The sequence below is a fragment of the Cricetulus griseus genome, chromosome 2 (assembly GCF_003668045.3).
Source record: "Cricetulus griseus strain 17A/GY chromosome 2, alternate assembly CriGri-PICRH-1.0, whole genome shotgun sequence".
NCBI classification, from domain to species: domain Eukaryota; kingdom Metazoa; phylum Chordata; class Mammalia; order Rodentia; family Cricetidae; genus Cricetulus; species Cricetulus griseus.
In genome coordinates, this window is record NC_048595.1 from 284,637,300 (window position 1) to 284,651,249 (window position 13,950).

The 13,950-nt window shown below is 43.1% G+C and overlaps 1 protein-coding gene across 8 annotated transcripts in view; it reads left to right on the top strand.

Moving 5' to 3' along the window:
- The window catches only part of Tiam2 (TIAM Rac1 associated GEF 2), a 239,052-nt gene that overhangs the window by 64,357 nt on the left and 160,745 nt on the right, over positions 1–13,950 (top strand). Inside the window, exon 1 of one of the 8 annotated variants that reach the window (XM_027401040.2) lies at positions 7,115–7,435. The exons of 6 other annotated variants lie outside the window; for them this stretch is intronic. The gene's annotated coding sequence lies outside the window, so the exon portion shown is untranslated. Of the gene's footprint in view, positions 1–7,114; positions 7,436–13,950 lie in introns of those variants that run through there. One more of the 8 variants, XM_027401036.2, reaches the window with a different exon arrangement.

Sequence of the window (13,950 nt, forward strand, 5' to 3'; positions counted from 1 at the left end):
ATCTTTGGTAATGTTGCTGCTTTTGTGCTTGAGGAATTGGAGGAGGGTGCTGGAAAGATGGTTCCATGGCTAAGAGCATGTGCTGCTCTTGCAGAGGACCAGAACTAAATCCCTAATACCTACATTAGGAGGCTCACAACCACCTGTAACTCCAGCTCCATGGATACAACACCCCCTCCTGGAGTCCACAGATACATGCACTCATATGCGCGCGCGCGCGCGCGCACACACACACACACACACACACACACACACACAGAGAGAGAGAGAGAGAGAGAGAGAGAGAGAGAGAGAGAGAGAGAGAGAGAAGAATGCAGTTAGGAATCTGGCCCTTGAGAGAAGTCCCAGCAGCATGTGTAGACTTAGATTCATCATCAGACCTAAAACCACATAAAACAGTATCAGGAGAGGGCTTGGGGTGATGGTTCAGTCAGTAAAGTGCTGGCCTTGAAGCATGAGAAACTGATTCCCAAAACTCACAAAAAGCTGGGTGCCTCTGTAACATTGGCACTTCAAGGGCAGAGACAAATAGATCCCTGGGACTTCCTGGGACTCACTGGTTAGCCAGGGCAGTCAATCAGTGAGATCCAGGGTCAGAGAGAGAGACCCTGCCTCAAAATACAAGGTGGAGAGTCATTGAGGGAGGTGCCTGAGGTCGAGCTATGACCTCTCTGTATACAGCACACACACACACACACACACACACACACACACACACACACACACACACACACGAATATTAGAGGAGAGCAATGCAGCAGATAGATCTGGTTGATGCTCAACTCAGGTAGTTGAAAGGAGGTTGGGTGGGTGGGGAGCAGAGCTTTCAGATTTCATGTGCATCAGACCATCAAGACTGACTGACACAACATTTAAACCTTATTAATGCTGCTCCCAGCAAGAAGTCTTCCAGCATTGCTTCCAGCCATTTGAGAAAGATGTTTAGCTCAGTGTATTAAAATTTTAAATGCACATGACTTTTAACCCGGTAATTTCCTCCCCTGACACCCTAGCCTGTAGATATCAAAGCAGCTGTGTGTGATCTGCTTGTAGAAGAATATTTGGTGCAGTGTTGATTGTAGTAAGAAAGAAGTGGAAACTATTGTTTAATGTGTTACACAGGGGGACCGTTAGATAAGATGTGGCATATCTGTATTTTGGATCTTGCTGCCACCTGAACTAGAAGGATTCCGTGAGGAAAGAATGAAGAGACGTGTAAAATGAACATCTCATTTTTGTATATACAAAAGGATAAACACATTTTTGTGTCTACGTTGCTTGGGAGGAGCGAGATTGAAAGGTTGGGAGACGTGGACAAATGGTAGGTGAAAAGGCCATTTCTGAGCTGTCTTTAGGTGCAAAACCGTGGGAAGTCTCTGTGTGTACGTGGTTGTGTATGGATAGAATGAAGGGCATGAACCAAGTTACATGTGGGCGCCTTGGAGTGAGGAGATGCAGCTGATTTTTATTTTCAATTATTGGTTACAAGTGTCCAAAGTGAGGCTCTTGGTTTTAGGATTTAGGAATTGTTGAGAAGCTATCAAAGAGCAGTTGGGGCTGGGAACCCCGTTTCTCAGTCTGAGTGGTGAAGAAGTAGACATGGTGAGGTTGCATGTTTGCTGCTGTGAGCAGGGTAGGTGTGAACATGAGTGTGCAAATATCTCATCAGGAGCCCACATTTTAACTCTTTTGGTATGTATCAAGAAGTGCAACTGCTGAATCATGGCAATTTTATTTTCGGTTATTTTGGGGGAACTGCTATAATTAATTTTCTTACTATATCATTTACATACTCATCAAGAGTACATAAGGGCCCTACCTTTTTTCTTGTGTGTTATAGATTAGTCTTTTTTTTCTTCTTACAAATTTATTTTAGGGTATAATTAAAAAAATATTGCCTGCATGTTGGTATAGTATAAATACATGTGTGTTTGCAGCTAGAGTCAGTATACTTCACTTACATGTGACCCATTGCACACACTAGTCCAACCCTACTAAAGTCTCTTGTTTGGCCCCTTTTAAAAATATTTGCAATGCCCCCACTAAACTGATTTTACAACCCACTAATTGGTTATAGATCACCATGTGCAATGTTCTAGAATAATCTCCAAGACCACCGGGTCAAAGGTCAACCATTTTTAGTTGACAGACATACTTCCCTCTTCATTTACTACAGTGACTGGTGGTGGAGGCACCCCTCCTGAGGACCAGTGTTGGCCATTCGCACGGTGCACCCCCATTTTAAATTCGAACACTCATCCTCCTTCAGATCCATTGGCAATCCTTTCCTAATCACATGGCTCCACAAGCTAAAGTCTTCAGAGTTACAAGATGGACTCAGTGAGGAGAATGGTGCTCAGAGAAAGTTCCAGTCCTGGCCTCTCTCCTTTCCATTTTGAGGGTTCTAAATTCTTTCTAACAAAAATACCTGCAAAAGCTTGGCATTCATCCACTCTATAGCTTCACTTAAGTAGATAAGGTGCTTATTTTGTGTATTCGAATTGTCTAGACCTCGTGTCTTGTCACATAGCTTGTGATGTCAAGGTCAGGGCTCAAGTTCAAGTCATCTTCCTTTGACTATGGCTTGCACACTGGTCTTACATCCATTCTGACTCAGTGTGCGCCAGCCACTCCTGTCCTGTGTGGGCTGCGCCAGCCACTCCTGTCCTGTGTGGGCTGCAGGAGTTGGCAAAATGGCACAGCTCAAGACCAGTACTTGACCTGCCCATCACTGCTGCTTCCTCAGAGCTGCTGCTCAGTTGCCACCTGTCAGTTTAATCACCCCCTAGTAGAGTGGCAGCATCACAGGTGGTGACTCTTGTTTTGTTCTCTCTTTCCTATTGCTCATCATCATCATCATCAACCAATTCTGAAGTCTGTCACCTTTGTTTTTTTTTTTTTTTTTTTAAGGTGTCTGTCTGTAACTGGATTTATTTCCAACCACTTTGAGCAAGTGTCTGTGGAGGATCCTGGTGGATACGGCAGCCTAGGAAACACTCAGCTCCCTTTAAACCAAGCTGCAGCTTGAAGTAAAATCTAGACAGCAAAGCCCTTTCTGTACACATTGTACATGAATGGGGTGGGGCTTTTATGATATGGACAGAAGGGCTTCTTAGTAAAAGTTATTGTTTATTGACAGAGTTTGTCTCTCTATGTTCATCTTTGCTCTTCTGTTTCAGCTTGCACACTCCCTGAGGCTGGGTCTAGTGTGGGTGTGGATGGTCTGGTGTCTGTGGGCATCACTCTCCCTTCTGAAGCTCTGAGCTGTGGATGGTTGCTGCCTTGGCTTGGAACCAGCTGGAATTGAATGGTTTTAAGTGGCCAAGCAGAGACAGAGGCTTATTTGAAGTAGAATAAAGCAGATCTCATCCATCATCCTTTGGAGGCCTCTTGAGGGGAGTCTTACTTCTGTACTCAGCAGTGGTGACATAGAGCCGCCCTTCTTTGTGTGAAGCCCCTTGCAGACTTAAGCATCACCGTGTTTTGTTCCAAAGGGACCACAGCCAGGCACATTATCAGGGTCGCATTCAGTATCCTGATCTGCATCCTTGGCACCAAGGCATATTTATATATACCATATATATACAACCAAATATATACAATGCACACAGTTCTTGAAGGTCCATTTCTTCCCACACTGTAGAGTGGGATTAGGCTCAAGGGCAAGGAATCTCACAGTGGGTCTGGGTTTGAGCATTGGTCCTTTGTATCTTGCTGCTCTCTATAGATTTAGAGTTCCAGGGAAAAAGTGTTTTCTTCTATCGAATTGAAGAGCAGTTGAGTTTTACATCTCTGTATGAGGATAGGGCGAGTAAAGATTAGCTTCTTTTCTCCCCAGGAGAAGATGTAGTTGCTAACACCTGAGTCAGTGTAAGCACTAACTACATAAGATAGCATCATCTGAATTTAAAACCTGCCCACAATTCTTGATGGGCATTGTGAAACACGCCTTTCATACCAGCACTTGAGAGGCAGAGACAGATTGATGTCTGTGAGTTCAAGGACAGCCTGGTCTACATAGGTCCAGGCCAGCTTGGGCTATGTAGAGAAACCCTGTCTGTCTGTCTCTGTCTCTGTCTCTGTCTCTGTCTCTGTCTCTGTCTCTCTCTCTCTCTCTCTCTCTCTCTCACACACACACACACACACACACACACACACACACACAACCCTCCAATTCTTGGACAACAGGTTTTGTGAGAGAAATGGGATATTTTCTTTGCCCCTAGAGGATCAGAGCTATGCTTAAGGATTATATTTTGTGGGAGTTAGGTCAGCTATCTTTTTCCTGCACTAATGTTTTTACTTCATAGGGAGAAGAAAAATCCTATTTCTCTATTGCAGTTATATTTAGGTTTTCAGCAGTGGGCACTGGTGAAGTGGATATTATTATAGGCTGGAATCTATATATAGGAACATTCAAATTAAATGTGGTATAAATCCATGTCTTTAAAAAAAAGAAAGCAATTACTATGTTGGAAAGTTGAGCTATAAAAAGCAAATGAAATCATAAGAGAGAAAAGTTGGGATTTTCTTGTACTGAGCAAATGTGCCCAAGTTTCATTTCCCCTTCATGACCTGTAGTGGCTGAGTGCAGGATGCATACATCTCAAAGTCAGATTATATAGATATTTGCAGATGGCTGAATGTTAGACATTGTCCCTGTGGCTGTGCATGCTATATATTAAATCCGGGAGATCAACATGCTCAGTCAATTGGATTGCACTTTGTCATATGCCATTTTGGTTCCAGAATATTCTATGGAACCTAGTTTAATTTTAAAAGGTGGGTGATTTTTTTTTTGAGAGAAAGTGGACTGCTTAGTGGTCCAAGCTGGCCTCAAACTGCTCCAAGCTTCCTCAATACTAGGATTATAGGTGGAAGTCATCATGTTGAGTGGAAATTATTTTTATGTAAGATACGCTGATAAATGTCGTGATATTTTCTTTTCTTTTCTCTGCATACACATGTTCATGTACACACACACACACAAAAAAAAAAAACAACAGCAGCAGCAGCAACAACAACAACAAAAACAAAAACATTTCTTATTCCTCTAACAATCTTATCCCTAACAGCATCAAAGGACAGAAAGGAAGAAAACCATTGGAACCATCTAGAAAGTGCTAGACCTTTCCCATTGAGTGAAGGTGGATGCTAGCCTCCCTGACAACTCTGTGATGTGGAATGGGACCAGCATTGACTGGCGTGGTCCATTCCCTGGCATCCAGCTCAGAGATGTAATCAGCTTTATAAGTAGCATGTTCTCCCTCAGGAGTACCTTGCAGCTCCTCCAGAGCTCTGAGAGTAACAGGCTGGGCTTCTGCCTGGAAACTTAGACCAACCTATAGCCAGGCATTTACTTTGCTTAAATGCTCCTCAACATTGGCTAGATATTGGATATGGAACTTTTGAAAATTGTTGTATTTACTAGTATGTGTGTTTATATAAAAGTGGGTGTGTATGTGCCAGCATGATGTACATATGGAGGTTGAGAACAACCCTTGGGAGTTGGCTTTCATCTACTGCTTTGCTGAGGTAGAGTCTCTCTTGTTTCTGCCACACAGAGTACTCTAGACAAGCTGGCCTTGGAGCTTCCAGAAGAGTATCTTGTTTTCAGTTTCCATTCCTGCAGGAATGCTGGGTTTACAGGTTTGCATAGTGCATCAGGCTTTTATGACTTTTACATGGGTTTGGGATTAAACTCAGGCTGTCAGACTTGCAAGACAAATCCTTGACTTGCTGAGCCATCTTGTGGCCCCTGTTCTTTTGAGACAGGGCTTCACTCTGCAGCCCAGGCCTGGAACCGCTGTGTACTCTAGACCAGACCCCAAGCTGTCTAACTCCAAGACAATCGCTTCAGCTTCCCAAGTGCTGGGATCATGATCCACACTTGGCTTCCAGATCTTCTGCTGAGGGGTGGGGGGCAGGTATTTAAGATGTGGGTAGGCTGTTTCACCAGAATTCTCCTTAGGGGCACAGAGAATTTCAACTTCGGAAAATGATAAGTGATTCTCTAGCAAGCAAATGCTATCGACACCATTTCTGGTTGTGTCCTGAGTTTTCCCTATTGGGAATCTTCCTGGGGGCAGCATTGTTGGGGGCAGTGGTCTTCCCTTCTGGTATCCCTTTTTTTTTTTTTTGAGGAGATTATGAAAGGCAACAGTTCCTTGGTTTCTTTCTCGGCGTGTTTGCCATTTGTATATATGAAGTTAATTTTGTTCCCTGCTAATTAACTGAATATGTGCATCAGCTGAAGTTTTCTGGTGGTGTCTTTAGAATCACTAGAGAAGAAGGGAAGAAAGCACGTAAGAAATGGATGGTGGACGACTACAAAGCTTCGTCTGCTGGATTTATCAGGGCAGCTGCCCGGAAGAACTCACAGCTGTGTGGCAGCGTGTATAACTCCTGTGTATGTCCAAGCCAGATAAAATCCCAGCATGGAGAGGGAAATTGGCCTGCACAATCCTACCCCTAGAGGTGGAGCCATTATCACCTGTTTGTTAGCTGTTGGGAAGTGAAGGGTTAGTTTTGTTTACAAGTGTAGCTCCCGGTAAGCCAGTTATGCTCCAGTAGATCATACACCCAAGAATATTTGGAGCAGCACAGATGGGTCTGGAAGAATTATAAAGAAACAAAAAGGAAAGGAGGGGTTATGCGGATTGGTGAAAAGTTGTGTGGGTATAGGGGAATGAATATGATCAAAACACATTGGATGGAATTCTCAAAGAACCAATTTAAAAAGATCAAAATTAAAACCAGGATCCTAGGGACCTGGGGTACTTACTGCTTAATAGTAGAGCCTTTGCCTGGTATCTTAGGGGTCTGTGTTCAGTTCCTAACACTGGGAACAAATATCAACCTTTGCAGTGAAAACTGAGTTTCTCACTCTTTTCTTCCCTTACCATGAGGCATAGATTGTCTTAATTCTAAGCAGATACTGTTCCCTGAAAAATCCTCTGTGGTTGATCATCACATTTTGAAGGGAACTGACAACTATCCAACACAGGGCTGGAAATATTTTTGTAATGAAGGGGCTGCATGCTAGTGTAGATGCTTTCAAGCAGGGGCTGGCAGGGCATGGAAGGACTGACTCACCGTGAGTCACCCGCAGACCCTGTGGCCCATGGGCCTGCTAGCAGCTGCTGAGAGAGTAAAGGCGGATCCTTGTAGATCCCACGAGAACAGGAAAGGTGAAGACGAAAGTCTGGCCTGCCTGTGGGAGTGTAGACTCAGTTTTGCAAGAAGCTGTCACAACCCTTTTGTCTTCAGCCTTGCCTGTGGAGATCGTGGACTTGCTCCTTGATGTGAGATACAGTGGAGCTCTGGGTTGGGGAGAAGAAAACAGCCTTTCCATTGGTGGGATGCCACATCACTGCCAGCCTGAAATGCCTTCTGTACCAAGCTCCCAGTCTCCATGTAAGTTCACAGTCTCCACGTAAGTCGTTGTGCCTTTGTTCTTTTTCTTCTCAACATACCCTTTCTTGACGATTCTTTGCACAGTTATTATTTTTCTTTATAAACATTGGAACCAGCCTGTCTTTTTTTTTTTTTTTTTTTGAGACAGAGTTTCTCTATGTAACAGTCCTAAATGTCCTGGAACTCACTCTGTAGACCAGGCTGGCCTCGAACTCAAAGATCTGGCTATCTCTACCTCCCAAGTGCTTTGACTAAAGGCGTGCGCCACCACCACCACCTGGCTAAAGAAGAATTTTAATTCATTTTGTTTTGAGAGAGGTTAGGCTAGTGTTCCTTATGTAGCTCAGGGTAGCTTCAAATTTGTAGCAATCCTTCTGCTTCAGCCTCCCAAGTATTGAGGAGTCAGGTATGTGCCAACACACCCATCTCACAAAGAACTTTCCCCCACTAATGCATTTATTGCTGATGAATGGAAATTGCTGATGTATGTTATTGCTGATGTATGGAAATCCACTCGAATTGCCTATTTGATTGTCTTTGGTTTTTTTTTTTCTGGGTGTATATGATTATTATCTTAAGTCAAAGTGGTATTTGCATCTTGCTTCTTGTTTTGTCTTTCTTACTGCCTTGGGATTTGAGAGTGATTTGATATGCCCTCTTTTTTTGTGTGCTCAGAAATCAGACGTAACATGTAGATGTAAAGTTGACTGAGGATGCCATCGTTATCACTGGTGAAACACAAGGGCTCTAGATATTATTCGTAGGTCACGGGAATTTCCTCAGATGACAGGGTTTGGGAGCTGAGTGTCTGAGTGTGGTGGTGTACACAGGTAGTTCTGCTACACAGAAGGTTGAGGCAGAAGGATCAGCTAAGCCTAGGTGTTTTCCAACAGCAATCTTGTTTTAAGGGAGGGGCGGGGGGGGGGAGAGAGAAAATATCAGTGTTTGTAAAAAGTGAGAGGTGGTATCTGCCTTAGTCTAGAAGGTGTGAGCAATGGAAGGGTGTAGGCAGGAGGATGATGCTGAACACTGGAGGAACCTCAAAGGCTTGACTGCATTAATATTAACGACTTCTGCCCCCCCCACTCCCCCAACAAGGAAGTAGGCAGGTTGCTTAGGTTACAGTGAGCTGTCTTCTGTCAGTCAGGAGTCAACTTTTGCAAATTCTGTGGTAGCATCTCACATTCTGGTTTTAAGATCCCTTGAGACGACATGGCGTAAGGAACAAAGGCTAAACATTGGCTGAGCCAGCCAATGGGAGGAGCTGGCTTGTGAGCCTGGCTTTTCTTCTTCCAGACAAAGATTTCCTGGTCTGTTCACCCACTTTTACTGTACTTTAGGTACTTCTCTTCTCTGTGAACACTGGCTGTGGAGGATTTGATTGTGGAAGAAGGCGGGCTGCTTTCCCTTGACTCTGCAGTAATCTGAATTTGTAACTCTCAGGGTGGGGCTCAGGTTTTTAATCCCACTGTTAGTTTTGGGAATATTTTGGGAAGTGTAGCTGTAAACTCAGCAGGAAGAGTCTTCACCTATTTCAGGTAAGGGGATTAAGGCCCTTCCCCCTTTATAATCTTGGCCCCTCCCTCTTTATAACCTTAGCTCCTCCCCTTTAGAATCTTGGCCTCTCCCCCTTTTAGAATCTTGGCCTCTCCTCCTTAGAATCTTGGCCTCTCCCCCTTTAGAATCTTGGCTCTCCCCCATTAGAATCTTAGCTATCTTCTTAGAAGTCCTGGAGTCAAAGGTGAGGAGCATCTACTGTAATGGTGTCCACTAGTTGCCTGTTCCCGCAGGTACTTTGTCCTCTCCGATTGTTCTTACTTCTCTTTGTCTCATATGGAATAGATACTTATGAAATGTCTAATGCAGTTGGTATTCTGACATGCACTTGGATACCTTCTAGTATTTTTTGTATAGTCCTATAGTCTTTTATGACTTATCAAACTATACAAAACTCAAATCTAAATAAAAGGAACTAGAACTGGCTATGCTGTGGGCCATCATTTGAACAAAGGATTTCAAGACTATGTCAGGTAACAGCAATTTCTCAAAAGTCTAACGAATAATAAATGTAACTGAATGACTGAAATATAATGCTATCAATTCACATTATCACATTTACTTAATGGCTTTTGGATTGCATCAAGAGCAAAACAGATTCCTATGAGTAAAATCACATTGTGTATTTAAGGTGTCCGTGGAAAGTATCTAAACTGTTATGTGAACTGACAACACAAATCCTGTACATACTCTTTTGGCACAGCAAAGTGTAGAGTGTGCTTTATAGAACACACAGTAGGTCTGCGAGACAGGGAGGAGGTGTGAGGGTTATAGTAATTGCAAGAAAAGTGATTGTTTACACTGAGTCCTGTGTGCTGTTGGCCCTAATGTTTGTCTCTTTGTGTTTTCTGCTGGTATGTACATACTTTGAAGCCGGTGTGAACCAGCTCGCTTAGCTGTGAGTAGGATTAAAGCTTGGGAAAATTATGTGTAGTGGTCTTTTCCTCATTAGCTGCTTGCCTGGTGGTCCATAGAGAGGGCCACTCAGTGGGCTCCCATTTGAAAAGCCAGGTGCTGTCAGGCAGGGAATTTATCATTAAATCTCTCTCCACAAAAGCAAAATTCAGCAGATAACTGAGGCATCTGCCAAGACATTCCAGGAGACCCCTCGGAGGTACTCAAGCCTTCCTTTTTCTCTATCTTTGCTTCACTCTGAGGCACTTGAGCATGGAGAAGACATTTTTTTTTTCTTCTAAGTATTTGTGCTGTTGACTAAAGGAGTTTTGGGTCCATAGAAGAGTCATTTCTTTGAATATTTTCTGTCTTTAAGTGGAAGACAGCTGTGTTAAGTGACTGCTGTTTGAAGTTTCAGTACCACAGGTCATTAAGTGTTGTCTCTGTGCAAGCCTGTGTGCTTAGGCTGTTTCTTAAATGCATGTTAAGTGGTCAAACTGGTTTCATTCTTCTTGTTCCCAGACCATCTGTTTCTCTTCCTAGACGCTGGGAGTTAACTAAGGCAGCTGGGTCCCATTCTGAGTATGTGTATTTTCATGGTAGCCAGCAGGGCCCAGGACCCCTGTAAGCCCTGACTGAGCAATTGTTGAGTAGGCACCAAAGAGGGATGTTGGCTATAGGAGCCCTGGCTAGGCTCTGCACCTCTTAGTTCCCTAAGGACAGCAGGATGACCGGTAAAGAACAACTGTTAGAGACCAAATACAGCCTCATTCCTCTGTGGAGCAGCTTATTGTGCTGTTTGTACCATTACTGTGTAATTGGTAGAAATAGTATTTGCTTCTGGAATTTAGACTTAAGACACAGGACGTTTCCTGGTTTTAAGTATTGAAAAGTACAGTGGGAAGGTGCTTTAGGAAGATGGCAGATGTGAGCTTTGATCAGAATGCTGAAGTGTGCTCTCCATTTGGCCACCCAGGCCTTTCTCAGCAACCTGGCCTGCTTCCTCAAATACTTCCTCCTTGAAGTGTCCTTTTGCTGCTGGTTTCAGATGGTTCCTTTTCTCTTAGCGTTCTTCCGCTTTTGATGACCATTCTTTCCCTAACTCCTTTTAGATTCTACTTCCTCTTCCACTTTCTTGATGCTCTCCCAAGGCTTCCTGCTACCATCGTGACATGCTGATCCCTCCAGGTGGGACCCATCTCTTTGGATATCTTGTTAACTTCTCCTGGATATCTACACCTGGGTGTTAATAACATCTCAGTGCATCATGAAAGTAGCAAAGCCCTTTATGCTTCAGAGTTGTTTCTTGGTAGAGCTCCTGCCTCAGAGCTGAGTTGACTGTTTTCCTGTCTTCATCAGTGTGATGTTAGCTGTGTTTTCCTAGATTCCCTTCATTATGATACAGCAAAATTGGGGTCCCCTTTGTGAGGGTGGAGGGTAGTGAGTCTCATTAATAAAATAATTTAAGAAAGGATTCAAACAGAAGCTCAGTGACAATTTTAATGGAATTTAAAAGATAATCTCCAGATCAGGCAAACTACAAATCTCTATATCTGTCTGGAGGAGGAGGATAGAGAAGGGGGTGAGGAGGGTCATGACATTTGAGTTAAGTGGGTGTGGAGGGCATTTGGCTCTGTGACAGAAAGGGGGGCTTCAGAGAAAGAGAAAGGAAGCCAAACATGTTAGAGCATGCTCAGAATGGAGACAGGAAGGGAAAGGCATGGTCTGAGTAATTCAGCAAAGCAGACGACTTTCAAGGCTACATGGCTCCACCCCTGAAAGGAACTTCAGTAAGGGCTGGGAATTCTGGGAAGGAGAAATACAGTATCTCATTAAAGGGATAATTATCCCACTTCTCTCAGTGGAGTACAGTTTAAGATAGTAGGGTAGTTCTTTCGCAAGCCATGAGCCCCTGCCCAAATGTAACAATAGGATTCCACCAAGGCTAGAGATTTTATCCTCTTGATCAGATGAAAATATTTTTATTGTCGTAGCCTTTACTGTTGCTGTGTCAATTATATAGGTTTCTTTTATTCTGAATTGAGGATCAAACCTAGGACTTTTTCTGCATGCTAGACATGTACTTTACCACAGAGATATAGCCCCAGTCCAATTATGAAGTTAGAATAAATTACATTTATTTTGTGTGTATGCACACACGTGTGTGCACATACAGGCATGTGTCTTATTATGTGTGTAGAGGTCTGAGGACAACTTTCAGGAGTCAGTTCTCTTCTTCTATCATGTGGTGCTTGGGATCCAACTCAGGATTTTAGGCCTGGGAGAAAACACTGTTGGCCACTGAGCCATCTCACCAATGCCCTACTAGGAAGTTTTAAAGATGAAAGTTATTTATTACTGGCTGACTTTAAGTTAACATTTTTAATACTGAGAGGATCTGTACTAAGAAAAGCAAAACACCCAAACCCCAAACTTACCTGTTATACGCATAGGAACCAAAAATAGTTTCAATGAAACTGACATGAACTAAAGGTGCTGTCACAATTGAAGAGGAAAAATGTAGAAGTATGGTTTGAAGAGAGTGAGAATTTTGTTTGTGCACCAATTTCCTGTTGCTGAATAAATGTGCAAATAGTATAAGGTTAATTTTACTTAAAAAAATCCTTGGCATTATATGCATCTTTCTGTTATTTAAATGGTCTGAAAGGCTCAAACGGTGTTGAAGGAGGCTTATCATCTCCGTGTGCATGTACACTGGCCATCATTGCTGGGATTGAAAAATCTATACAATTTGAAATTTAATTAAGCTCCTCTTTGTTCTATAATTGGGAAAATTAAACCCAATTCAGTCTCAGAAGAGGTCTCTGGAAATGCCTGGAAGTTCCTGTGCTCATGAGAATTGTGCTAATCAAAACACAACCACATAAATAAAGAGTGATGGCCACTCAGCAGATGGTGATTATGTTTGGGACAGGGTCGTTCATAGTTCTTGCATGGTTGATGCAAATATCCCTTACGCTGCTGTGATAACCAATGCTACAACATGCTTATTTTTTTGAAACGGGAACTTTTTTTCCTTTCCCCTTCCTTCCTTCCTTCCTTCCTTCCTTCCTTCCTTCCTTTCTTTCTTTCTTTCTTTCTTTCTTTCGTTTTTCAAGGCAGGGTTCCTCTTTGTACCCCTGGCTGTACTGGAACTCACTCTGTAGACCAGGCTGGCCTCAAGCTCACAAAGATCCTCCTGCCTGTGCTTCCCTGAGCACTGGGATTAAAGGCACATGGTACCACTGCCCAGTGAAACAGGAACATTTTTGTAATTAGAATTTTTAATTTCATCAGGACTTGGAGTTTGGTGCTTTATCAATAATTGTTGTGATTGTTGATCCATCTTTGGGTAAGTCTGGAATAAGGAAGAAAAACTGCATATACAGGACATGCATAATGTAGGCCTTTTAGGTACCAAGTTAAGGAGATGATCAATTGGCATCTTAAAGGCACGCTTCACATAGTAGGTCTTCAGTTAATGTGTGATAGAAAATGTTGAGTGAAAGACAGAGGAGGGAGCAGAAGGGGGTAGTGCTGAGGAGTGGCTTGTGTCTTCATACCTTCTTCCCCCCCTCAGTGCTCCCACACCCTTGAACAGGCTGAGCAGGCTCCCTGCAGCTGAGCTGTGTCCCCCAGAACCTCTAGCCCTTGTTTGTTTCATTTTCTTTTTCTTTAGGCAATCAGGTTGATCCCATAGGTCTCATTACTTCTAAAATTTGGAAAGTATATGAAGGCTTGGAAATTTCAAAGTTGATACACTGAGGTTGTATTACAAGGGGCTTTGCCCAATCCTTCTACAACCCTCTAAAACTGTTTTCTCTCTTCACTGGGTTGGTTTTGCCTTGTCCCATCCCATTGTTCAAGATCATTCTGGGATGTGCTAGCCGCTCACACTGCACTGTGACTGCGCCCAGATCTTTTCTCCATTAACTGTTACTTGTGTACACTTGAGGCTCATTTTTTGGGCCCCAATTTTCTTTTTTTATGAAATGGGAGCAGAAAAATATTTCCCTTAAATTTAAGCGTGAACTATTTAAAGGTATGCCTGACTGAGCTTTGTATACCTGATGGATACTGGGT